At 54.2% G+C, this 26,632-nt stretch overlaps 1 protein-coding gene across 4 annotated transcripts in view; it reads right to left on the bottom strand.

Moving 5' to 3' along the window:
• NCF4 (neutrophil cytosolic factor 4) overlaps positions 1–26,632 on the bottom strand; it is a 52,533-nt gene that overhangs the window by 5,994 nt on the left and 19,907 nt on the right. The gene's annotated exons all lie outside the window — the stretch shown is intronic.

The following is a 26,632-nucleotide window of genomic DNA, read 5'->3' as shown; positions in this document are numbered from 1 at the left end:
TGATAGCTACTTTAGGACTGAAAATAATATTACTTATTCGATCTCTGAATTATATGATTGGATCCGAGATAAAGACCATGGCAAGCAATTGCAAAAAGTGGCAGGTAAGTGGAACAAGGACTTCCCAGAAACAACTGAGGTTGACTCTTTGCTTGTAGGATTCGGTAGGATTTTTTTGTTTGCCTTCCTCTGGATTAATAAGGAAGTATAGATATAGGATAAAGTATCTGTTGTCTAAATTTAGCATAGGTTGAACTTGATGGACGTACGTCTTTTTTCAACCTCATCTACTATGTAACTATGTAACTATGTAACTATGTAACTATGTACATGCAGTCCTCGTTTTACAATGAATGGCTTATCCAACGCTATACAATTTATACCTACAGTATATTCATTTTTACAACGCCAAAACGGCTTATCCAACGCTCTTACGACGCTTTGCAACGTTGTGTGTGTATACACACATACACATAAACAACGTTGCAAAGCGTCGTAAGAGCATATATATATATATATATATATATATATATATATATATATACTAGCTGAGAGACCCGGCGTTGCCCGGGATGTAAATGCGTAATAGGTAGTATTATTTATAAATCGTGGAACAATAGGTGAGTATTTGTTGTAAAGGTTTGGGGGGGGGAGAAAGGGGAGCGGGGGGGGGGGGAGAAAGGGGCGGGGGGGGAGAAAGGGGAGCGGGGGGGGGAGAAAGGGGAGCGGGGGGGGGGGGAGAAAGGGGAGCGGGGGGGGAGAGAAAGGGGAGCGGGGGGGAGAGAAAGGGGAGCGGGGGGGGAGAAAGGGGCGGGGGGGGAGAAAGGGGAGCGGGGGGGGGAGAAAGGGGCGGGGGGGGAGAAAGGGGCGGGGGGGGAGAAAGGGGCGGGGGGGGGAGAAAGGGGCAGGGGGGGGAGAAAGGGGCGGGGGGGGGGGAGAAAGGGGTGGGGGGGGGAGAAAGGGGAGCAGGGGGGGAGAAAGGGGAGCGGGGGGGGGGGAGAGAAAGGGGAGCGGGGGGGGGAGAGAAAGGGGAGCGGGGGGGAGAGAAAGGGGAGCGGGGGGGGGAGAAAAGGGAGCGGGGAGAGGGGGGGGGAGAAAAGGGAGCGGGGGGGAGAGAGGGGAGCGGGGGGGAGAGGGGAGCGGGGGGGAGAGGGGAGCGGGGGGGGAGAGGGGGAGCGGGGGGGGAGAGAGGGGAGCGGGGGGGGAGAAAGGGGAGTGGGGGGGGAGAAAGGGGAGTGGGGGGGGAGAAAGGGGAGCGGGGGGGGGAGAAAGGGGAGCGGGGGGGAGAAAGGGGAGCGGGGGGGGAGAAAGGGGAGCGGGGGGGGGAGAAAGGGGAGCGGGGGGGGGAGAAAGGGGAGCGGGGGGGAAAGGGGAGCGGGGGGGGGAAAGGGGAGCGGGGGGGGGGAAAGGGGAGCGGGGGGGGGGAAAGGGGAGCGGGGGGGAGAAAGGGGAGCGGGGGGGGGAGAAAGGGGAGCGGGGGGGAGAAAGGGGAGCGGGGGGGGGGGAGAAAGGGGAGCGGGGGGGAGAAAGGGGAGCGGGGGACGGGGGAAAGAGGAGCAGGGGACGGGGGAAAGGGGAGCGGGGGACGACGGGCAGTGGGGGGGGGTGGAGAGCAGTGGGCATATGTATTGTCATAATTTATGTATGGGCATTTCCCCCCCCTCCTCCGTGCGTCCGTCCCCCTGCTGGTTCGGCTGGTGGCCCCCCCCCCGTTCCCCGTGACTCCCCCCCCCCCATTCCCCGTGACTCGCGCTCCTCCCCCCCCCTGGCGCCCGCTTGGTCCCCCGATGTGCCGTCCTGCTGAGTGAGGCGTGCAGGCGGCGGCAGGAAGCGCCCTGTGTGGGCCTGAGACTCGCGCTCCCCCCCCCCCCGGCGCCCGCTCGATGTGGCGTCCGGCTGAGCGGCGGTAGGAAGCGCCCTGTGTGGGCCTGAGGCTGAGGCGGGACGCGCAGTGGGCCTGAGGCTGAGGCGGGACGCGCAGTGGGCCTGAGGCTGAGGCGGGACGCGCAGTGAGGCTGAGGCGGGACGCGCAGTGACTTACCTGAGTGGGTGGTAGCGCCGGGGAGGTAAGGGAGCGGCTGGGGTAGGAGGGCCGCGCTTCCCGTCCGGAGCCAGTGCAGGGCGGCGCACGTGATTGGGGGGGGGCGGACAGAGGGGGTGTGTGTGTGTATAGAGCTGCTGTGTTGTGTGTGTGTGTGTGTGTGTGTGTGTGTATAGAGCTGCTGTGTTGTGTGTGTGTGTGTGTGTGTGTGTGTGTGTAGAGCTGCTGTGTTGTGTGTGTGTGTGTGTGTGTATAGAGCTGCTGTGTTGTGTGTGTGTGTGTGTATAGAGCTGCTGTGTTGTGTGTGTGTGTATAGAGCTGCTGTGTTGTGTGTGTGTGTGTGTATAGAGCTGCTGTGTTGTGTGTGTGTGTGTGTGTGTGTGTGTGTGTGTGTGTGTGTGTGTGTGTGTGTGTGTGTGTGTGTGTGTGTGTGTGTGTGTGTGTGTGTGTGTGTGTGTGTGTGTGTGTGTGTGGCCCGTCACTCCGCCTCAGGCCAATGAGAGGTGTGCGGGGGCGGGCGGCCCAAGGGACCAATGAGATTTCCCCTAGGGACACCGGACATCCAGGCAGGCAGGCAGGCAGGCATACAGTGCTTTCACTAATATAGTATAAGATATATATATATAATATTATACTATATAATATATTATTTACTACGTTATATTATATATATAATACAGTATATACACTATATAATTTATATGTGTGCTGCATATCTTATTGCCTGCGTAAAATATTTGATGTATTTTAGTGTTAAATATGCCTTCAGGAACGGAACCTTTCATTTAAACAATGTTCCTATGGGAAAATGTGTTTCGCTTTACAACGTTTCGCTATCCAACGCAATTTTGAGTAACGCATTGTGTCGGATAACCGAGGACTGCCTGTATGTAGAACCAGGAAAATAATATTAGAGACATGGAGGGAATTACAATTTAAATGACTACATAGAGCATATTATGCGTTTGATATCCAATATAAACAGAAAGAAAAGGATCAAAATTTATTTCCCTAAAATGTCTGCGTATTAAAGTGGATCTAAAACACTGCCTATGGGAATGCCCATGTAAATCTGATTTTTGGGACCAGGTTTTAATATATATACACATGACATGACAACAGTGGTAACTGTGAAGGAACCTCTTTCGGTTTTATTTGGGAACATGGAGGGGTGGAAAGAAGTTAATGGGAACTCAGGGATCCCAAGGATTGCTGAAATTATACTCCTGGCAGCTAGAAAGTCTATACTGGTGCAATGCGTGAAGTATGACCCTCCAAACGTGGAAACGATTAAAACATATCTCACTCGGCTAATGACCTTAGATAAAATGGAAACGGAGACCAATAAGGAACAAAAAACGGAGAATTTCTTTACAAAATGGGAACCCTTTCGTGACTCCCTGCCACAGATTGAAAAAGACCAAATACATCAGGCTCTCACACACACATTGGCAAATTGCACAAGGTCATAGATGAGGTAAACAGAGGGAGAAAAGAAACAGGTTAAACGGGTATCAAGGCAGGAGAACAGTATATCCGAACCCAACGTCTGTAATATGTGTCTGACTAAAGTTATGTTTTGTACATTCTGTGAGTTAATAATTTAATGTAAAAATTGTGTATTTTTGTATTTTTGAGTTAAGTTCGGCCATCTGATTTTTGCCTTTTTTTTTTTTTTTTTTTTAAACTTAAATTTTTAATTAAACATTTTTTTCATACAAAAGCAAAATTAACAAAACATATAACATATAAAAGGGGGGATAGGGGAGGGGGGGGGAAGGGATAGCATTTGTAAAAATGTAGCATTGTACACAACAATTCGACTGTCACACATATCACTCCGTTCCAAGTATTCTAATCTATGTATGGGGATATACCTGCATGGCGAAACAAGGAGCCCAAATCTCAGAGAATTGTGAGGTCGAGCCATTCAGATAGGATGAGAGTTTTTCCATATAAACTATATGCCAGATTTTATTGTTTATTTGGTTTAAGGATGGGGGGGCACGTTGTTTCCAATTTTTGGCAATTGTACACCGTGTAGCATTTAACATTTGGGTTAGTACTCTAGCTTTTTTTCGGGGAATATTGGCTATTGGCTTGCCTAACAATATATATACTGGGTCATGTGGGACAGTGATTTCTAGGATCTTGTGTATTAAGGTGAACACTTCCGTCCAAGTTTGTTATATAGTTTTTTTCTTTAAAGTATAATTTAAACATGGACATGTTTACCAGCAATGTTATAAAATCAATAAAAAGAACAATGAGATAAAGAATGCAGTGGTCACACCAGTCCTCAAAAACAACAACCTTGTCCATACGTTCCTTACTAACTACCCCCCTGTCTCTCTCCTGCCATTTGCCTCTAAACTGCTAGAATTTCTTATCTTTTCCCACATTATCCACTTTCTTAATTCCCTCCTGGACTCTCTGCTAGTGATGTACCGAGTACCCAGAACTTACCCGAACCCGGCAGCAGGGGGCTGGGACCGCGCCGGGTAATTTCGGAGCAGCTGAAAAAGGACTTCAACACTTATCTGCAGTTGTCGACGGAGGGTGAGGAAGATCGCTGCGGAGTGTGAGGAGGACCGCAGCGACATCGTAGGAGCAACAGCAGATGTCCTGGTGGCGGTGACAGCAGCAGAAGTCCTTGTTCAGTCGGCGGGAGCAGCAGGAACACAGCACACAGCTGATGCTGGTGGGAGCCAGGGAACCATGTGACTGGAGTAGCAGCGTTCCTATTGGACAGCCAGCTCTTCCTCGGCTGTCCAATAGGAACGCTCCTGCTCCGGTCACATGGTTCCCCGGCTCCCACCAGCATCAGTTGGGTGCTGTGTTCCTGCTGCTCCCGCCGACTGAACAAGGACTTCTGCTGCTGTCACCGCCACCTGCTTCTGCTCCAACGATGTCGCCACGGTTCTCTTCACAATCCGCAGCGGTCTTCCTCACCCTCCGCTGCCGGCTGTAGGTAAGCCAATGCTACCCGGCCGGGTACCCGGCCTGCAAATTGCCCCATATACCCGGCAATCCTCAGGACTTGGTACTACACTACTCTCTGCCATCTGGCAGGTGTGCAGGTTACTTAACGGAAAGTGCCCTAACTAAAGTAGCAAATGATCCCCATGAAGCCACATTTCCAGGCGTTTCCTACTTGATCTCTCTGCTGCTTTCAATACTGTTGCCCACTCTCCTCTCAATCAGATACTACACTCTCCGGGTGTCTAAAACACAGCTTTATTCTGGTTCTCTCTACACCTCTTCCACTGGTCCATTCCATCTCTTTTGCTAACGTGTTCTCAACCCTGTTAATCTGCCTGTTGGTATACCTCCGGGCTCTGTTCTGGGACCTCTCCTTTTTCTCTTTCTACATAATATCACTTGGTGACCTCACTCACACTTTAGGTATCACCTCTACTGTACACAGACATTCCATAGATATATCCATCTATCTCTAACATCAGCAATCCAGTCCCGCCTCCAATTGGCTCTTGGTCATGTCCTCCTAGATGGCGCTCCACCACCTCAAACTTAATATGTCTAAAAGTGAGCTTCTCATATTTCCTCCTAATCATGGACTAATATTCCAGGAACAGTCCCTGATATCTGCCCTCTCTTACCTCCATACACAAAAAAGGAGGATGAGAGGCCCACGGGCTTCATAAATGCAAATATGTGTTGAAGTCAAATGAAGCGTCCAACGTTTCGGCTGTCACAGCAGCCTTTGTCAACGAGTGGCGTATCTTGACCATAAAGGTCCACTATATATAGTTAGTCAATGCACTAACAGTCCAGGTGATTATACTAATTGTCCAGGTGAGTGCCATAGTCTGTGTCAGGTGTCTTCAATCGTTTCCTCATTGTTGTCACTAAGTGTGTATTCGTAACGCTGCACCTTGCGTCCTATTTTCAGTGCGTCCATAGCTCCTGCCGTATGGTCGTGTATGTGGGGCAAATCGTGCTATCGCGAGAGTCCAATGTTGACCATCCATTTTCATGAATCCGTGTGTTGCCAAATGCGCATGCGCAGAAGAACATCCAGCTCTCGCGAGCATCAGACGTCATAATTTCAATGTGCTTGTATATTACAGACTGGCCATATGCAGCAAAAGATCCCATGTTCACGAAAGTCCAGCGTCGCCATCCATTCCAGGCATGCGCAGAAAATAAAACCAATTAGATTTGAGTTGCCATCCTTGGTCTCCATCGTGACCCGTTGTCCTTGTAAACACTCCTGGATATTTACACTTTAGTAGCACAAGCTCAGTGAATAAAGTCCAGATCCAGCAAGAGAATGTAAATAGATTCTCAAAAGATCCACAATGGAACCGTAAAGTCCTCGGTCTGTGTCACGATAAATTCTCAATCTCTCTCTCCTGCTGATGAGGGAACGCTGAATGGGTCCACGATTACACAGGACAGATAACGGCATGAGCAGATTACGTCATCAGTGGGCTTGTAACAGAGTCCTCTGTCCCCATAGGTCTAGAGCAAGTACTGTGATTCCACAGCTTATCACCCTTTCCGATCCCCCACAACCACACACCCCCTCTTCCCCCCCCCTTTTTTTGTTCCTTCTTCCTTTACAATGGTGGTTTCCGCTTCCCCTTTGTTTTCCCCCACACTACTTTATCTGGGGTCCAACACTGTATTTTCAGTTTGTGCGGCATGTCTCCAAGTTCATCACATGTTGTGTTTATTTCATTACATTTTCTTGTTGGCATATCTCTTGTTTATACTATTTTTCCAATAGTCAGTGAGTGCTGGAACATTTCAGTATATATATATTATTGTGTTAGCAGGAATTAGGGTCCTTGTTCCATTGGCACCCTGCAAATAGCTCTCAAACTGCTCATTCAGTGTGCTGTCTACTACCATTGCTCTCTGTATTTACCCTTTTTTTGACTTGCACCTATTCACTGATTCTGACCGCATGTCATGATCACAGGACGTCACTGCTCCGCTAGCCAGTGGGACTACGTTTGCGTACTCAGATGTTGACGCGTCACGTATTGCCGCTCTGTGCGTGGGGAATAGAGATTTTCTCTCCGAAAATCACTCCTCTGATGTGCCTAAAGATTTGGAAAGACTTAAAACGTAAAATCAACTCGGAATTACATGCAACGACACATGCGGAATATTACCGTGTGAAGCGTGTCCCAGGGGGCCTCAGGTGCAATCTAAGCCCACTCAGATCAGAAGGACTATTGTGTTAACTGGGGGGGGGGGGGGGGAGGGGGAGGCATTCTTAACAAATGCTCTCTGGATCTGATTATCCTCACTCTTTGAACATATCCAGAAGGATTTGCTAGACACTCAGGCTCAGGTTGTTAAATTACAAGAAGCTCTTAAAACAACTTTATCAGCATCTGACCTGAATGAGTTAAAACGTTTCTAAAGATATAGAGACACGTAAAAGATCCAAATTATTAAGAGACGCCAGGGACTATAATAATAATAAGGTATATAATTGCAATGGAGAGGTCAACAGAGATAAGGCCGACGTTGGAAGGCACCACGTTCCCCAAGAAGGTGCCACACGGGTACAAGAGACTCTGGAATCGTCAGAGAGCGTTTCATCCACTGGTACACCTCATTTTTTAGAGCAGAGACCGCCCCACGGAGGACGCAGAGGGCGGGGCGGAAACATCACAGCTCCAGGACCATCCCAGAGGGGGATGCAGACACGATCCCAAGTACTTTGGTGATCAATATCTCCAACAAAACACTGACCTATGACCAGGTTGAGGTACTGAATAAGGGGTTGTCTTATGTACCTACTAATTTTACTAATGCACTTGATTTAGATGTGGACGTGGCCCATTTCTATAGGAGTCTCAGATTAAATGTTTTTTTTTTATTAAACATCCACCTCCGATTCAACAATCTTCTCTTAAAATAGAGTCTGATACTCCGTTCCATTTACTTACAGAGGATTGCAAGAATAAAAGTAAATTCAGTCCACCTGCTACATGTAATGGAAACCTTCATTACCCTGGTCCAGAATGATACAGAGACTTTAACAAGGAGCTCTCAGTCATCTAAACATTTGAATTTTTCCAAGAAAGAAAAGCAGATTATCAAAGAACTAGAAGCTCGTTCCGAGCGAATCATTAAACCAGCGACAAGCCGGCGCGATAGTTGTAAGGAACAGGCGTGACTATAGATCAGAAATTCTAAGACAACTTGCTGATACCGACAGCTACAAGATGGCAGCTCAGAATCCCACTCCCGAAGGGGCTAGACAGATCCTGAATGTAGTTACCCTAGCACATGATGGCGGTGTCATATCCAAAAAAAACTAAAAGATTTTCTTATCAAAAAAGACCCTCTAATGCCTGTCTTGTATACGTTGCCTACGATACACAACAATGTAATGTCACCACCCGGTAGACACATTGTTGCTGGCACCGAGTCTATCTTTCGGGCATGTGCCATTTTTTTGGATAAATTAGTAAGGCCGTTTGTGTCCAGCTCAAAATCATACATCCAGGATACCTCTCCTTTTCTTAAAAAAAAACATCGACTCCACGCCGCCATTTGCAGATGGGACTTTCTTGGTCATGCTAGATGTGAATAGTCTCTATACGTCTATTCCCCATGTAGCCGGGATTACGACAGTTAAAGAGACTCTCAATCTAGAAGAATTATATACACCTAGGGAGCGTCTGCTAATTATTGACTTGCTTAGTATCATTCTACATGAGAATGTTTTCATGTTTGAGGACACATATGTGCATAAACAGGGTACAGCCATGGGTTCAAATGTAGCACCCACATACGCCAACATCTTCATGGCCAGGTTTGAAGAAGAACATGTTTTCTATCATCCTTTGTTTTTGGTCCATGGGCGTATGTGGGTGCGCTACATTGACGACGTGTTCATGATCTGGCAGGGGAACGTCACATCATTGATGCGTTTCATCTCCGACAATGATGCTCGCGATACCATTGGCTTTACTTGCATTCATAACAACACTGCAATTAACTTTTTAGACACCACTATTAGGATTGTAGATCATAAACTGGTATCCGACATCTTTACTAAGGCAACTGATAGGAATAACCTTCTACATTACTCCAGCTTCCACCCACTGGGAACAATAAAAGGCTTACCTTATAGCCAAATCCTGAGGGCCAGGAGGATTATCAGCACACCTACGTATGTAGAATACAGTCTTAATACCATGGTAGATAAATGTAAGGACTGGGGTTACCCAGAAAGCCTATTGAGGGCACAAAAATCGATGGCCGAAGTCCCATCGAGGGATAGACTCCTACAAGGAACATCACGGGCTGATCGTCCGGCCAGATCATTCTCGATACCATTTGTATCTTCTTTTACCACCCAAAGTGGACGTATCAAAAACATTATCATGCGGCACTGGCCTCTCTTACAAGGTGATCCCCTATTAGCCCCTATATTCTCACTCAAACCCCTTTTCTCGTACAAACGGGGAAGAAATCTATGGGATCAATTAATGAAAGCAGATATTGGAGGCTCAGGACCTAAACAGGCATTTCGGGGGACACCCAAGTTAGGGCTTTAAGTGCTATGAATGCAGTCAATGTGGAAGCATTCAAGAAGGGTCCACTTTTGAACATCCTCACACAGGCCAACGATACCATATCAAGGATTTTTGAAGTGAAACTTCCTTAGTGGCACCTCATTCGAACTGGGGCAAAAACGGATTGTGGAGACAGAAATGAAACAGATGTGACGTCAGTGCTGGCAGTTGAGGCCGGGCTGTGTTCTGGCTCAGCCCGACCCCAACACTGACATGATCCCAACCGCTCAAAAAATCAGATGCGGCGGCGATAGCCGCCGGCGCCGCTCCTAATGGCCGCAATTCCCCCCACGTGCATTGCTAATGTACAGCAGCTCCCCGGGCTCTCTGTCCCAGCAGCGACATATGCGGCGGCAGCGATAGCCGCCGGCGCCGCTCCTAACGGCCGCAATTTCCCTCCGGTTGGAGATGGGCACATGCGGCATCCGGGGCAGCGGGACCCGCTGACCGGCTCCTGGGACCAGGCCCGCTCTCTGTCCCAGCCGCGCGCTCTGCCGGGCTGGAGTGGAGACTCAGATAGAGCCCCCCTGCGCATGCGCTGCTGATCTCACTCGAGTACAGGCAGCAAGGGGACCTATTCAGCCACCGCCAAGCTCTGCCCGCGCCGCGCATGCGCAGTAGTCATGGCGACGCTGCCGGACGCCACGCATGCGCAGAAGCAGCGGGCAGCGGTGCCATTCCCCCCACACGTCCCCTGCCATGCCGCGCATGCGCTGTTCCCCACGCCCGCTGACATGCCGCGCATGCGGTAGTCATGGCGACGCTCACGACGCCACGGCTTGGAGACCTCCCTGCGCTGCCGCTGCTTCACATGTCTGCCTCCTGCTTGTAGCTGATCTCCGGGCCGGTCACCGACCCACTGTCCGGCGGGATGTCTGTCTGACATGGAGACCCGCGCCCTGCTGGATATCTGGGGGGAGGCGGACGTGCAGGGATCCTGCCCGTCCCAAGTCCCAGGATCCTGCTTCTCCCCCTGGACCCCCCGTGCAGGGGAGGTGAGCAGGAGGAGGAGACCTAGGAGCTGAGGGGGGCCGAGGAGGAAGACGAGGAGCCGCCCCACCCTGGGGAAGTGGGGGGGCCCGAGTCATCCTAGGACAACTTCACAGGGAGAGTTCTTCCTGCTACACCGAGCACCCGATCAAGATGGAGGAGGGGCCCAGCGTTGCCATCCGTCATTCATATATACTCGTACTCACCTCCTGTGTCACACACAGTCAAACACACCCTGTGTCACACACACGCGCACTCAGACACACACTGTCACGCGCACACTCAGTCACGCACACTCACAGTCGCACGCACACTCACAGTCACACGCTTGCACACTCACAGTCACACGCACGCACACTCAGTCACACGCACGCAGTCACACACGCACGCACTCAGTCACACGCACGCACACACAGTCACACAGTCACACGCACACACAGTCAGTCACACGCAGTCACATGCACACTCAGTCACACGCACACTCTCAGTCACACGCACAGTCACACGCACACTCTCAGTCACACGAACACTCTCAGTCACACGAACACTCTCAGTCACACGCACACTCTGTCACACGCACACACTCAGTCACACGCACACACTCAGTCACACGCACACACTCAGTCACACGCACACACTCAGTCACATGCACACACTCAGTCACACGCACACACGAGGAATTCACACTTAGCTATTTGCACTAATACAGGGGATGTGTGCCGAGCACGGGCATTCTAAGTCAAATTTATTTGCGTTTTGTCAGTGAAATTGTATTTTGATTTTTAATTAAAACTTCACCAATACAAATACAATTTCTGTGACAAAAGTCAAAGAAGTTTCACTTACTATGCGTGTGCACAGCACACACAGCTTTTTTTTTACATGCTTGTCTAAGTATGTCATTTACCTCATTAAATGTCCATGTGTCCTTGGATATGTGGGTGAGGCGACGCAATTGGTGAAGGATAGGATTCGACAGCACAAGGCTGCCATACGTAATGTGACCCTGCGGTACCTGTTGCCCATCACTTCACACTTGCTGGGCACAACGCCAGTTAGTTGAGATTCCAGGTAATAGACGTGTGAGGAGGAAGCGCAGAGGTGGTGATGTACAGAGGTTGCTTTTCAGGAGACGCAATGGATCAGGCATCTAGGCACCATGGCCCCCGGAGGCATGAACACTGACATTGACCTCAGCTGCTACTTTTAATTTATGTTTATATTCAAGGTGTGGTTCTGTATGTGACCTTGTACACACCTAAGTGCTAATTTCTCCTGTATGTTGCCCCGCTTACCTATCCACTGGTTTACAGGTTGCTCCTCGTTCTGAATTTTGCGGCTCGGTGCGCTCTGATCACCACTGGCAATCTTCGTGTGGTGATCAAGCCTTTGATCGAAGTCGTCTCTACTCACCTCTATCCCATGACAGCTTGACTATATGTATGGAGAGGTTGATTGGTTCTCTGATTTTATTTTAGAGACCGTTAACTCTCATACTTATTACTTGGCATCATTGGGTTACATTTGGCTTAAGTGGACCCCTTATTGTAGAATTATTATAACTCTTGCTTGATCATATGTTTTTTATACTGTTTGTTTAATTAATTCTTCTTTTTCACTACCCATGTTCCATGGAGACTTCTCTGGCCACCAGCTCTTTGGTACAACCTGCCTACGACACCTTCCGTCAGTTCTATCACATTGCTGCTACCATGACGAAGGAAGCACCTGCGAGTAGTCTGCTTATCAGCACATGCGCACTTGGACTTATTGTTGTGTGCGTTGCCTGCTCTCTTGATCTCCAGCAATGTGGTGATGTATGGCTGTTAGCTGGACAACGAAGGACGCACCTACATGCTGCAGAGACCTTGACGCATGCGCACCCGGATAGTAGAGCGTACCCGAGGTCTGTTTGGCTCAGACGGAATCTAATTACCAGACATTATCAGCTGTGTCTACAGCTGTGGAATCACAGAACTTGCTCTAGAGCTATGGGCACAGAGGACTCTGTTACACGCCCACTAATGCCGTAATCTACACAGGACAGATAACGGCATGAGCAATTGTGGACTCATTCAGCGTTCCCTCATCAGCAGGAGAGAGAGATTGAGAATTATCGTGACACAGACCGAGGACTTTACGGTTCCATTGTGGATCTTTTGAGAATCGATTTACATTCTCTTGCTGGATCTTGTCTTTATTCCCTGAGCTTGTGCTGGATACTGATTTCAGCTATATCATTGACTGTTAGAGCAAACTCAATTTATTGGGGTCACAGGGTTTAGGGAAGTACATTTTGTCCTTCTGGACTTGAGAGAATGGGTCTGAGCAAGGGGTCTTCACCTCGAAACATTGCCACCCTAATTACCCTTCCCCCACCACCACCACCCCCCTCCCCCCACCCTGTTTTTTTTGTTCCCTCCTCTTTTCCCATTGTGGTTTCCCCTTCCCCTGTGTTTTCCCCCCCACACTACTTTATCTGGGGTCCAACACTGTATTTTCCGCATGTGCGGCATTTCTCCAAATTCATCAAATGTGTTTATTTCATTACATTTTCTTTTTGACATATTCCTTTTTAATACTATTTTTCCCAATAGTCAGTGAGTGCTGGAACATTTCAGTATATATAACAACGAGGATACGAGTGAAGACACCTGGCACAGACTATGGCACTCACATGGACTATTAGTATAATCACCTGGACTATTAGTATAATCACCTGGACTATTAGTATAATCACCTGGACTATTAGTATAATCACCTGGACTGTTAGTTACTGCACTGACTATATATAGTGGACTCTTATGGTCCAGACACCCACCACTTGTTGACAAAGGCCGCTATGACAGCAGAAACGTTGGACACTTCATTTGGCTTCCCTGTGTGTCCTGTACCTGGGATTGCAGCGGGCTTTCCCTGTGTCTCCTGTACCTGGGATAGCAGCGGGCCTTCCCTGTGTGTCCTGTACCTGGGATTGCAGCGGGCCTTCCCTGTGTATCCTGTACCTGGGATAGCAGCCGGCTTTCCCTGTGTATCCTGTACCTGGGATAGCAGCGGGCCTTCCCTGTGTGTCCTGTACCTGGGATTGCAGCGGGCCTTCCCTGTGTCTCCTGTACTTGGGATTGCAGCGGGCCTTCCCTGTGTCCCCTGTACCTGGGATTGCAGCGGGCCTTCCCTGTGTATCCTGTACCTGGGATTGCAGCGGGCTTTCCCTGTGTCTCCTGTACCTGGGATTGCAGCGGGCCTTCCCTGTGTGTCCTGTACCTGGGATTGCAGCGGGCCTTCCCTGTGTATCCTGTACCTGGGATTGCAGCGGGCCTTCCCTGTGTCTCCTGTACCTGGGATAGCAGCGGGCCTTCCCTGTGTATCCTGTACCTGAGATTGCAGCGGGCCTTCCCTGTGTATCCTGTACCTGAGATTGCAGCGGGCCTTCCCTGTGTATCCTGTACCTGGGATACCAGCGGGCCTTCCCTGTGTATCCTGTACCTGGGATAGCAGCGGGCCTTCCCTGTGTATCCTGTACCTGGGATTGCAGCGGGCCTTCCCTGTGTCTCCTGTACCTTGGATAGCAGTGGGCCTTACCTGTGTATCCTGTACCTGGGATTGCAGCGGGCCTTCCCTGTGTATCCTGTACCTGAGATTGCAGCGGGCCTTCCCTGTGTATCCTGTACCTGGGATTGCAGCGGGCCTTCCCTGTGTATCCTGTACCTGGGATACCAGCGGGCCTTCCCTGTGTATCCTGTACCTGGGATAGCAGCGGGCCTTCCCTGTGTATCCTGTACCTGGGATTGCAGCGGGCCTTCCCTGTGTCTCCTGTACCTTGGATAGCAGTGGGCCTTCCCTGTGTCTCCTGTACCTGGGATAGCCGCGGGCCTTCCCTGTGTCTCCTGTACCTGGGATTGCAGCGGGCCTTCCCTGTGTATCCTGTACCTGGAATAGCAGCGGGCCTTCCCTGTGTATCCTGTACCTGGGATAGCAGCGGGCCTTCCCTGTATATCCTGTACCTGGGATTGCAGCGGGCCTTCCCTGTGTATCCTGTACTTGGGATTGCAGCGGGCCTTCCCTGTGTATCCTGTACCTGGGATAGCAGCGGGCCTTCCCTGTGCCTCCTGTACCTGGGATAGCAGCGGGCCTTCCCTGTGTGTCCTGTACCTGGGATAGCAGCGGGCCTTCCCTGTGTGTCCTGTACCTGGGATAGCAGCGGGCCTTCCCTGTGTTTCCTGTACCTGGGATAGCAGCGGGCCTTCCCTGTGTGTCCTGTACCTGGGATAGCAGCGGGCCTTCCCTGTGTATCCTGTACCTGGGATAGCAGCGGGCCTTCCCTGTGTCCCCTGTACCTGAGATTGCAGCGGGCCTTCCCTGTGTATCCTGTACCTGGGATTGCAGCGGGCCTTCCCTGTGTCTCCTGTACCTGGGATTGCAGCGGGCCTTCCCTGTGTCTCCTGTACCTGGGATTGCAGCGGGCCTTCCCTGTGTCTCCTGTACCTGGGATAGCAGCGGGCCTTCCCTGTGTATCCTGTACCTGGGATTGCAGCGGGCCTTCCCTGTGTCTCCTGTACCTGGGATTGCAGCGGGCCTTCCCTGTGTCTCCTGTACCTGGGATTGCAGCGGGCCTTCCCTGTGTCTCCTGTACCTGGGATAGCAGCGGGCCTTCCCTGTGTCTCCTGTACCTGGGATAGCAGCGGGCCTTCCCTGTGTGTCCTGTACCTGGGATTGCAGCGGGCCTTCCCTGTGTCTCCTGTACCTGGGATACCAGCGGGCCTTCCCTGTGTATCCTGTACCTGGGATTGCAGCGGGCCTTCCCTGTGTCTCCTGTACCTGGGATAGCAGTGGGCCTTCCCTGTGTATCCTGTACCTGGGATTGCAGCGGGCCTTCCCTGTGTATCCTGTACCTGAGATTGCAGCGGGCCTTCCCTGTGTATCCTGTACCTGGGATTGCAGCGGGCCTTCCCTGTGTATCCTGTACCTGGGATAGCAGCGGGCCTTCCCTGTGTATCCTGTACCTGGGATTGCAGCGGGCCTACCCTGTGTGTCCTGTACCTGGGATAGCTGCGGGCCTTCCCTGTGTATCCTGTACCTTGGATTGCAGCGGGCCTTCCCTGTGTCTCCTGTACCTGGGATAGCAGCGGGCCTACCCTGTGTGTCCTGTACCTGGGATAGCTGCGGGCCTTCCCTGTGTATCCTGTACCTTGGATTGCAGCGGGCCTTCCCTGTGTCTCCTGTACCTGGGATTGCAGCGGGCCTTCCCTGTGTATCCTGTACCTGGGATTGAAGCGGGCCTTCCCTGTGTCTCCTGTACCTGGGATTGCAGCGGGCCTTCCCTGTGTCTCCTGTACCTGGGATAGCAGCGGGCCTTCCCTGTGTCTCCTGTACCTGGGATTGCAGCGGGCCTTCCCTGTGTATCCTGTACCTGGGATAGCAGCGGGCCTTCCCTGTGTCTCCTGTACCTGGGATTGCAGCGGGCCTTCCCTGTGTATCCTGTACCTGGGATAGCAGCGGGCCTTCCCTGTGTATCCTGTACCTGGGATTGCAGCGGGCCTTCCCTGTGTCTCCTGTACCTGGGATAGCAGCGGGGCCTTCCCTGTGTATCCTGTACCTGGGATTGCAGCGGGCCTTCTCTGTGTATCCTGTACCTGGGATAGCAGCGGGCCTTCCCTGTGTCTCCTGTACCTGGGATAGTAGCGGGCCTTCCCTGTGTATCCTGTACCTGGGATAGCAGCGGGCCTTCCCTGTGCCTCCTGTACCTGGGATAGTAGCGGGCCTTCCCTGTGTATCCTGTACCTGGGATAGCAGCGGGCCTTCCCTGTGCCTCCTGTACCTGGGATAGTAGCGGGCCTTCCCTGTGTATCCTGTACCTGGGATTGCAGCGGGCCTTCCCTGTGTCTCCTGTACCTGGGATTGCAGCGGGCCTTCCCTGTGTCTCCTGTACCTGGGATTGCAGCGGGTCTTCCCTGTGTCTCCTGTACCTGGGATAGCAGCGGGCCTTCCCTGTGTCTCCTGTACCTGGGATTGCAGCGGGCCTTCCCTGTGTATCCTGTACCTGGGATAGCAGCGGGCCTTCCCTGTGTGTCCTGTACCTGGGATTGCAGCGGGCCTTCCCTGTGTCTCCTGTACCTGGGATAGCAGCGGGCCTTCCCTGTGTCTCCTGTACCTGGGATAGCAGCGGGCCTTCCCTGTGTCTCCTGTACCTGGGATTGCAGCGGGCCTTCCCTGTGTGTCCTGTACCTGGGATAGCATCGGGCCTTCCCTGTGTCTCCTGTACCTGGGATTGCAGCGGGGCCTTCTCTGTGTATCCTGTGTTTGGGATTGCAGCGGGGCCTTCCCTGTGTATCCTGTACCTGGGATAGCAGCGGGCCTTCCCTGTGTCTCCTGTACCTGGGATAGCAGCGGGCCTTCCCTGTGTCTCCTGTACCTGGGATAGCAGCGGGCCTTCTCTGTGTATCCTGTGTTTGGGATTGCAGCGGGTCTTCCCTGTGTATCCTGTACCTGGGATTGCAGCAGGCCTTCCCTGTGTCTCCTGTACCTGGGATAGCAGCGGGCCTTCCCTGTGTATCCTGTGTTTGGGATTGCAGCGGGCCTTCCCTGTGTATCCTGTACCTGGGATAGCAGCGGGCCTTCACTGTGTATCCTGTACCTGGGATAGCAGCGGACCTTCCCTGTGTATCCTGTACCTGGGATAGCAGCGGGTCTTCCCTGTGTATCCTGTACCTGGGATTGCAGCGGGCCTTCCCTGTGTCTCCTGTACCTGGGATAGCAGCGGGCCTTCCATGTGTCTTCTGCACCTGAGATAGCAGCGGGCCTTCCTGTGTATCCTGTACCTGGGATAGCAGCGGGCCTTCCATGTGTCTTCTGCACCTGAGATAGCAGCGGGCCTTCCCTGTGTATCCTGTACCTGGGATAGCGGGCCTTCCCTGTGTCTCCTGTACCTGAGATAGCAGCGGGCCTTCCATGTGTCTTCTGCACCTGAGATAGCAGCGGGCCTTCCTGTGTATCCTGTACCTGGGATTGCAGCGGGCCTTCCCTGTGCCTCCTGTACCTGGGATTGCAGCGGGCCTTCCCTGTGCCTCCTGTACCTGGGATTGCAGCGGGTCTTCCCTGTGTCTCCTGTACCTGGGATTGCAGCGGGCCTTCCCTGTGTCTCCTGTACCTGGGATTGCAGCGGGCCTTCCCTGTGTATCCTGTACCTGGGATAGCAGCGGGCCTTCCCTGTGTCTCCTGTACCTGGGATAGCAGCGGGCCTTCCCTGTGTCTCCTGTACCTGGGATAGCAGCGGGCCTTCCCTGTGTGTCCTGTACCTGGGATTGCAGCGGGCCTTCCCTGTGTATCCTGTACCTGGGATTGCAGCGGGCCTTCCCTGTGTCTCCTGTACCTGGGATAGCAGTGGGCCTTCCCTGTGTATCCTGTACCTGGGATTGCAGCGGGCCTTCCCTGTGTATCCTGTACCTGAGATTGCAGCGGGCCTTCCCTGTGTATCCTGTACCTGGGATTGCAGCGGGCCTTCCCTGTGTATCCTGTACCTGGGATACCAGCGGGCCTTCCCTGTGTATCCTGTACCTGGGATAGCAGCGGGCCTTACCTGTGTATCCTGTACCTGGGATAGCAGCGGGCCTTCCCTGTGTATCCTGTACCTGAGATTGCAGCGGGCCTTCCCTGTGTATCCTGTACCTGGGATTGCAGCGGGCCTTCCCTGTGTATCCTGTACCTGGAATAGCAGCGGGCCATCCCTGTGTATCCTGTACCTGGGATTGCAGCGGGCCTTCCCTGTGTATCCTGTACCTGGGATACCAGCGGGCCTTCCCTGTGTATCCTGTACCTGGGATAGCAGCGGGCCTTACCTGTGTATCCTGTACCTGGGATAGCAGCGGGCCTTCCCTGTGTATCCTGTACCTGGGATTGCATCGGGCCTTCCCTGTGTATCCTGTACCTGGGATTGCAGCGGGCCTTCCCTGTATATCCTGTACCTGGGATAGCAGCGGGCCTTCCCTGTGTATCCTGTACCTGGGATAGCAGCGGGCCTTCCCTGTGTCTCCTGTACCTGGGATAGCAGCGGGCCTTCCCTGTGTATCCTGTACCTGGGATTGCAGCGGGCCTTCCCTGTGTATCCTGTACCTGGATTGCAGCGGGCCTTCCCTGTGTATCCTGTACCTGGGATAGCAGCGGGCCTTCCCTGTGTATCCTGTACCTGGCATTGCAGCGGGCCTTCCCTGTGTCTCCTGTACCTGGGATTGCAGCGGGCATTCCCTGTATCTCCTGTACCTGGATTGCAGCGGGCCTTCCCTGTGTATCCTGTACCTGGGATTGCAGCGGGCCTTCCCTGTGTCTCCTGTACCTGGGATTGCAGCGGGCCTTCCCTGTGTCTCCTGTACCTGGGATTGCAGCGGGCCTTCCCTGTGTCTCCTGTACCTGGGATTGCAGCGGGCCTTCCCTGTGTATCCTGTACCTGGGATAGCCGCGGGCCTTCCCTGTGTATCCTGTACCTGGGATAGCAGCGGGCCTTCCCTGTGTCCCCTGTACCTGGGATTGCAGCGGGCCTTCCCTGTGTATCCTGTACCTGGGATTGCAGCGGGCTTTCCCTGTGTCTCCTGTGCCTGGGATAGCAGCGGGCCTTCCCTGTGTGTCCTGTACCTGGGATTGCAGCGGGCCTTCCCTGTGTATCCTGTACCTGGGATTGCAGCGGGCCTTCCCTGTGTCTCCTGTGCCTGGGATAGCAGCGGGCCTTCCCTGTGTGTCCTGTACCTGGGATTGCAGCGGGCCTTCCCTGTGTATCCTGTACCTGGGATTGCAGCGGGCTTTCCCTGTGTCTCCTGTACCTGGGATTGCAGCGGGCCTTCCCTGTGTATCCTGTACCTGGGATTGCAGCGGGCCTTCCCTGTGTATCCTGTACCTGAGATTGCAGCGGGCCTTCCCTGTGTATCCTGTACCTGGGATTGCAGCGGGCCTTCCCTGTGTCTCCTGTACTTGGGATAGCAGCGGGTCTTCCCTGTGTATCCTGTACCTGGGATTGCAGCGGGCCTTCCCTATGTATCCTGTACCTGGGATAGCAGCGGGCCTTCCCTGTGTCTCCTGTACCTGGGATAGCAGCGGGCCTTCTCTGTGTATCCTGTGTTTGGGATTGCAGCGGGTCTTCCCTGTGTCTCCTGTACCTGGGATAGCAGCGGGCCTTCCCTGTGTCCCCTGTACCTGGGATTGCAGCGGGCCTTCCCTGTGTATCCTGTACCTGGGATTGCAGCGGGCCTTCCCTGTGTCTCCTGTACCTGGGATAGCAGCGGGCCTTCCCTGTGTATCCTGTACCTGGGATAGCAGCGGGCCTTCCCTGTGTGTCCTGTACCTGGGATTGCAGCGGGCCTTCCCTGTGTCTCCTGTACCTGGGATAGCAGCGGGCCTTCCCTGTGTGTCCTGTACCTGGGATAGCAGCGGGCCTTCCCTGTGTCTCCTGTACCTGGGATTGCAGCGGGCCTTCCCTGTGTATCCTGTACCTGGGATAGCAGTGGGCCTTCCCTGTGTATCCTGTACCTGGGATTGCAGCGGGCCTTCCCTGTGTGTCCTGTACCTGGGATTGCAGCGGGCCTTCCCTGTGTCTCCTGTACCTGGGATAGCAGCGGGCCTTCCCTGTGTCTCCTGTACCTGGGATAGCAGCGGGCCTTCCCTGTGTCTCCTGTACCTGGGATTGCAGCGGGCCTTCCCTGTGTGTCCTGTACCTGGGATAGCATCGGGCCTTCCCTGTGTCTCCTGTACCTGGGATTGCAGCGGGGCCTTCTCTGTGTATCCTGTGTTTGGGATTGCAGCGGGGCCTTCCCTGTGTATCCTGTACCTGGGATAGCAGCGGGCCTTCCCTGTGTCTCCTGTACCTGGGATAGCAGCGGGCCTTCCCTGTGTCTCCTGTACCTGGGATAGCAGCGGGCCTTCTCTGTGTATCCTGTGTTTGGGATTGCAGCGGGCCTTCCCTGTGTATCCTGTACCTGGGATAGCAGCGGGCCTTCACTGTGTATCCTGTACCTGGGATACAAGCGGACCTTCCCTGTGTATCCTGTACCTGGGATAGCAGCGGGTCTTCCCTGTGTATCCTGTACCTGGGATTGCAGCGGGCCTTCCCTGTGTCTCCTGTACCTGGGATAGCAGCGGGCCTTCCATGTGTCTTCTGCACCTGAGATAGCAGCGGGCCTTCCTGTGTATCCTGTACCTGGGATTGCAGCGGGCCTTCCCTGTGTCTCCTGTACCTGAGATAGCAGCGGGCCTTCCATGTGTCTTCTGCACCTGAGATAGCAGCGGGCCTTCCTGTGTATCCTGTACCTGGGATTGCAGCGGGCCTTCCCTGTGCCTCCTGTACCTGGGATAGCAGCGGGCCTTCCATGTGTCTTCTGCACCTGAGATAGCAGCGGGCCTTCCTGTGTATCCTGTACCTGGGATTGCAGCGGGCCTTCCCTGTGCCTCCTGTACCTGGGATTGCAGCGGGCCTTCCCTGTGCCTCCTGTACCTGGGATTGCAGCGGGTCTTCCCTGTGTCTCCTGTACCTGGGATTGCAGCGGGCCTTCCCTGTGTCTCCTGTACCTGGGATTGCAGCGGGCCTTCCCTGTGTATCCTGTACCTGGGATAGCAGCGGGCCTTCCCTGTGTCTCCTGTACCTGGGATAGCAGCGGGCCTTCCCTGTGTCTCCTGTACCTGGGATAGCAGCGGGCCTTCCCTGTGTGTCCTGTACCTGGGATTGCAGCGGGCCTTCCCTGTGTATCCTGTACCTGGGATTGCAGCGGGCCTTCCCTGTGTCTCCTGTACCTGGGATAGCAGCGGGCCTTCCCTGTGTATCCTGTACCTGGGATAGCGGGCCTTCCCTGTGTCTCCTGTACCTGGGATAGCAGCGGGCCTTCCCTGTGTATCCTGTACCTGGGATAGCAGCGGGCCTTACCTGTGTATCCTGTACCTGGGATTGCAGCGGGCCTTCCCTGTGTATCCTGTACCTGAGATTGCAGCGGGCCTTCCCTGTGTATCCTGTACCTGGGATTGCAGCGGGCCTTCCCTGTGTATCCTGTACCTGGGATTGCAGCGGGCCTTCCCTGTGTATCCTGTACCTGGGATACCAGCGGGCCTTCCCTGTGTCTCCTGTACCTGGGATAGCAGCGGGCCTTCCCTGTGTATCCTGTACCTGGGATAGCAGCGGGCCTTACCTGTGTATCCTGTACCTGGGATTGCAGCGGGCCTTCCCTGTGTCTCCTGTACCTGGGATTGCAGCGGGCCTTCCCTGTGTATCCTGTACCTGAGATTGCAGCGGGCCTTCCCTGTGTATCCTGTACCTGGGATTGCAGCGGGCCTTCCCTGTGTATCCTGTACCTGGGATAGCAGCAGGCCTTCCCTGTGTCTCCTGTACCTGGGATACCAGCGGGCCTTCCCTGTGTATCCTGTACCTGGGATTGCAGCGGGCCTTCCCTGTGTATCCTGTACCTGGGATAGCAGCGGGCCTTCCCTGTGTGTCCTGTACCTGGGATAGCAGCGGGCCTTCCCTGTGAATCCTGTACCTGGGATTGCAGCGGGCCTTCCCTGTGTATCCTGTACCTGGGATTGCAGCGGGCCTTCCCTGTGTATCCTGTACCTGGGATTGCAGCGGGCCTTCCCTGTGTATCCTGTACCTGGAATAGCAGCGGGCCTTCCCTGTGTATCCTGTACCTGGGATAGCAGCGGGCCTTCCCTGTGTCTCCTGTACCTGGGATAGCAGCGGGCCTTCCCTGTATATCCTGTACCTGGGATTGCAGCGGGCCTTCCCTGTGTCTCCTGTACCTGGGATTGCAGCGGGCCTTCCCTGTGTATCCTGTACCTGGGATTGCAGCGGGCCTTCCCTGTGTATCCTGTACCTGGGATTGCAGCGGGCCTTCCCTGTGTCTCCTGTACCTGGGATAGCAGCGGGCCTTCCCTGTGTCTCCTGTACCTGGGATAGCAGCGGGCCTTCCCTGTGTATCCTGTACCTGGGATAGCAGCGGGCCTTCCCTGTGTGTCCTGTACCTGGGATAGCAGCGGCCTTCCATGTGTATCCTGTACCTGGGATTGCAGCGGGGCCTTCCCTGTGTATCCTGTACCTGGGATAGCAGCGGGCCTTCCCTGTGTATCCTGTACCTGGGATTGCAGCGGGCCTTCCCTGTTTATCCTGTACCTGGGATAGCAGCAGGCCTTCCCTGTGTATCCTGTACCTGGGATAGCAGCGGGCCTTCCCTGTGTATCCTGTACCTGGGATTGCAGCGGGCATTCCCTGTATCTCCTGTACCTGGATTGCAGCGGGCCTTCCCTGTGTATCCTGTACCTGGGATAGCAGCGGGCCTTCCCTGTGTATCCTGTACCTGGCATTGCAGCGGGCCTTCCCTGTGAATCCTGTACCTGGGATTGCAGCGGGCCTTCCCTGTGTATCCTGTACCTGGGATAGCAGCGGGCCTTCCCTGTGTCTCCTGTACCTGGGATTGCAGCGGGCCTTCATTGTGTATCCTGTACCTGGGATAGCAGTGTGCCTTCCCTGTGTATCCTGTACCTGGGATTGCAGCGGGTCTTCCCTGTGTATCCTGTACCTGGGATAGCAGCGGGCCTTCCCTGTGTATCCTGTACCTGAGATTGCAGCGGGCCTTCCCTGTGTATCCTGTACCTGAGATTGCAGCGGGCCTTCCCTGTGTATCCTGTACCTGGGATTGCAGCGGGCCTTCCCTGTGTATCCTGTACCTGGGATTGCAGCGGGGCCTTCCCTGTGTATCCTGTACCTGGGATAGCAGCGGGGCCTTCCCTGTGTATCCTGTACCTGGGATAGCAGCGGGCCTTCCCTGTGTATCCTGTACCTGGGATAGCAGCGGGTCTTCCCTGTGTGTCCTGTACCTGGGATAGCAGCGGGCCTTCCCATTATATCCTGTACCTGGGATTGCAGCGGGCCTTCCCTGTGTGTCCTGTACCTGGGATAGCAGCGGGCCTTCCCTGTGTATCCTGTACCTGGGATTGAAGCGGGCCTTCCCTGTGTGTCCTGTACCTGGGATAGCTGCGGGCCTTCCCTGTGTATCCTGTACCTTGGATTGCAGCGGGCCTTCCCTGTGTCTCCTGTACCTGGGATAGCAGCGGGCCTTCCCTGTGTATCCTGTACCTGGGATTGAAGCGGGCCTTCCCTGTGTCTCCTGTACCTGGGATTGCAGTGGGCCTTCCCTGTGTATCCTGTACCTGGGATTGCAGCGGGCCTTCCCTGTGTATCCTGTACCTGGGATAGCAGCGGGGCCTTCCCTGTGTATCCTGTACCTGGGATTGCAGCGGGCCTTCCCTGTGCCTCCTGTACCTGGGATAGTAGCAGGCCTTCCTGTGCCTCCTGTACCTGGGATAGCAGCGGGCCTTCCCTGTGCCTCCTGTACCTGGGATAGTAGCGGGCCTTCCCTGTGTGTCCTGTACCTGGGATTGCAGCGGGCCTTCCCTGTGTATCCTGTGTTTGGGATAGTAGCAGGCCTTCCCTGTGTATCCTGTACCTGGGATTGCAGTGGGTCTTCCCTGTGTATCCTGTACCTGGGATTGCAGCGGGCCTTCCCTGTGTATCCTGTGTTTGGGATAGCAGCGGGCCTTCCCTGTGTCTCCTGTACCTGGGATAGCAGCGGGCCTTCCCTGTGTCTCCTGTACCTGGGATAGCAGCGGGCCTTCCCTGTGTATCCTGTACCTGGGATAGCAGCGGGCCTTCCCTGTGTATCCTGTACCTGGGATAGCAGCGGGCCTTCCCTGTGTATCCTGTACCTGGGATTGCAGCGGGCCTTCCCTGTGTATCCTGTACCTGGGATTGCAGTGGGACTTCCCTGTGTATCCTGTACCTGGGATTGCAGCGGGCCTTCCCTGTGTATCCTATACCTGGGATAGCAGCGGGCCTTCCCTGTGTCTCCTGTACCTGGGATAGCAGCGGGCCTTCCCTGTGTGTCCTGTACCTGGGATTGCAGCGGGCCTTCCCTGTGTATCCTGTACCTGGGATTGCAGCGGGCCTTCCCTGTGTCTCCTGTACCTGGGATAGCAGCGGGCCTTCCCTGTGTCTCCTGTACCTGGGATTGCAGTGGGTCTTCCCTGTGTATCCTGTACCTGGGATAGCAGCAGGCCTTCCCTGTGTCTCCTGTACCTGGGATAGCAGCGGGCCTTCCCTGTGTCTCCTGTACCTGGGATTGCAGCGGGCCTTCCCTGTGTATCCTGTACCTGGGATTGCAGTGGGCCTTCCCTGTGTATCCTGTACCTGGGATTGCAGCGGGCCTTCCCTGTGTCTCCTGTACCTGGGATAGCAGCGGGCCTTCCCTGTGTCTCCTGTACCTGGGATAGCAGCGGGCCTTCCCTGTGTCTCCTGTACCTGGGATAGCAGCGGGCCTTCCCTGTGTATCCTGTGTTTGGGATTGCAGCGGGTCTTCCCTGTGTATCCTGTACCTGGATTGCAGCGGGCCTTTCCTGTGTATCCTGTACCTGGGATAGCAGCGGGCCTTCCCTGTGTATCCTGTACTTGGGATTGCAGCGGGCCTTCCCTGTGTGTCCTGTACCTGGGATAGCAGCGGGTCTTCCCTGTGTGTCCTGTACCTGGGATAGCAGCGGGTCTTCCCTGTGTATCCTATACCTGGGATAGCAGCGGGTCTTCCCTGTGTATCCTATACCTGGGATTGAAGCGGGCCTTCCCTGTGTGTCCTGTACCTGGGATAGCTGCGGGCCTTCCCTGTGTATCCTGTACCTGGGATTGCAGCGGGGCCTTCCCTGTGTATCCTGTACCTGGGATTGCAGCGGGCCTTCCCTGTGTATCCTGTACCTGGGATTGCAGTGGGCCTTCCCTGTGTATCCTGTACCTGGGATAGCAGCGGGCCTTCCCTGTGTCTCCTGTACCTGGGATAGCAGCGGGCCTTCCCTGTGTCTCCTGTACCTGGGATAGCAGCGGGCCTTCCCTGTGTCTCCTGTACCTGGGATAGCAGCGGGCCTTCCCTGTGTATCCTGTGTTTGGGATTGCAGCGGGTCTTCCCTGTGTATCCTGTACCTGGATTGCAGCGGGCCTTTCCTGTGTATCCTGTACCTGGGATAGCAGCGGGCCTTCCCTGTGTATCCTGTACTTGGGATTGCAGCGGGCCTTCCCTGTGTGTCCTGTACCTGGGATAGCAGCGGGTCTTCCCTGTGTGTCCTGTACCTGGGATAGCAGCGGGTCTTCCCTGTGTATCCTATACCTGGGATAGCAGCGGGTCTTCCCTGTGTATCCTATACCTGGGATTGAAGCGGGCCTTCCCTGTGTGTCCTGTACCTGGGATAGCTGCGGGCCTTCCCTGTGTATCCTGTACCTGGGATTGCAGCGGGGCCTTCCCTGTGTATCCTGTACCTGGGATAGCAGCGGGCCTTCCCTGTGTATCCTGTACCTGGGATTGCAGCGGGGCCTTCCCTGTGTATCCTGTACCTGGGATTGCAGCGGGGCCTTCCCTGTGTATCCTGTACCTGGGATAGCAGCGGGCCTTCCCTGTGTATCCTGTGTTTGGGATTGAAGCGGGCCTTCCCTGTGTATCCTGTACCTGGGATAGCTGCGGGCCTTCCCTGTGTATCCTGTACCTGGGATTGAAGCGGGCCTTCCCTGTGTATCCTGTACCTGGGATAGCTGCGGGCCTTCCCTGTGTATCCTGTACCTGAGATAGCAGCGGGCCTTCCATGTGTCTTCTGCACCTGAGATAGCAGCGGGCCTTCCCTGTGTCTCCTGTACCTTGGATTGCAGCGGGCCTTCCCTGTGTATCCTGTACCTGGGATAGCAGCGGGCCTTCCCTGTGTATCCTGTACCTGGGATTGCAGCGGGCCTTCCCTGTGTATCCTGTACCTGGGATAGCGGGCCTTCCCTGTGTCTCCTGTACCTGGGATAGCAGCGGGCCTTCCCTGTGTATCCTGTACCTGGGATTGCAGCGGGCCTTCCCTGTGTCTCCTGTACCTGAGATAGCAGCGGGCCTTCCATGTGTCTTCTGCACCTGAGATAGCAGCGGGCCTTCCCTGTGTATCCTGTACCTGGGATTGCAGCGGACCTTCCCTGTGTATCCTGTACCTGGGATAGCAG

This window comes from Ascaphus truei, chromosome 17 (genome assembly GCF_040206685.1).
Source record: "Ascaphus truei isolate aAscTru1 chromosome 17, aAscTru1.hap1, whole genome shotgun sequence".
Classification (NCBI taxonomy): domain Eukaryota; kingdom Metazoa; phylum Chordata; class Amphibia; order Anura; family Ascaphidae; genus Ascaphus; species Ascaphus truei.
The sequence above is the reverse complement of the archived record's forward strand: the minus strand, read 5'-3'. Positions and strand labels throughout refer to the sequence as shown.